At 40.6% G+C, this 443-nt stretch overlaps 1 non-coding gene across 1 annotated transcript; it reads right to left on the reverse strand.

Moving 5' to 3' along the window:
- Positions 1–89: 89 nt before the first annotated feature.
- Positions 90–218, reverse strand: LOC115072162. Its single transcript, XR_003851226.1, has one exon. It is a non-coding gene; the product is annotated as a small nucleolar RNA SNORA31 (small nucleolar RNA).
- Between the last annotated feature and the right edge of the window lie 225 nt (positions 219–443).

Raw genomic sequence — 443 nt, forward strand, 5'->3', positions numbered from 1 at the left:
CAAGCCAGGCATTTACTATGAACTAGACTACAGCAGCAAGGACTTCAATCACGATATACTGGTATTTGGCAATGGATTTTATTTCATGTAGAAGTACTCCCCAATTCAATCTGGACAGTCACAAAAACAGACTGAAACCACAGGGAGTATTTTCGTTTCATCTTAGTGCAAACTTGAAGAACAACCATAAATTGTTCAAGGTTGATGAATGGATACAGGACAATGGATTTAAATGTCAGATTTTGACTTGTGGGGAACAGCTGGAGTCCTGAATGGGGTGCAGAAGGCTGTGTCAAAACAACCAACAATAGGAACAATCACTGTGGATTTCCCACTGTAGCCAACTATCCCACTGTGTGAGCTAGTAGACAGTGGTCATAAAGACTTGAGGACAGCACATCAGCATGAATTTTGTCTTAAAACTGATCAAACCCCAAGAATGA

This window comes from Nannospalax galili, unplaced genomic scaffold, assembly GCF_000622305.1.
Source record: "Nannospalax galili isolate Female #2095 unplaced genomic scaffold, S.galili_v1.0 scaffold2482, whole genome shotgun sequence".
Lineage (NCBI taxonomy): Eukaryota > Metazoa > Chordata > Mammalia > Rodentia > Spalacidae > Nannospalax > Nannospalax galili.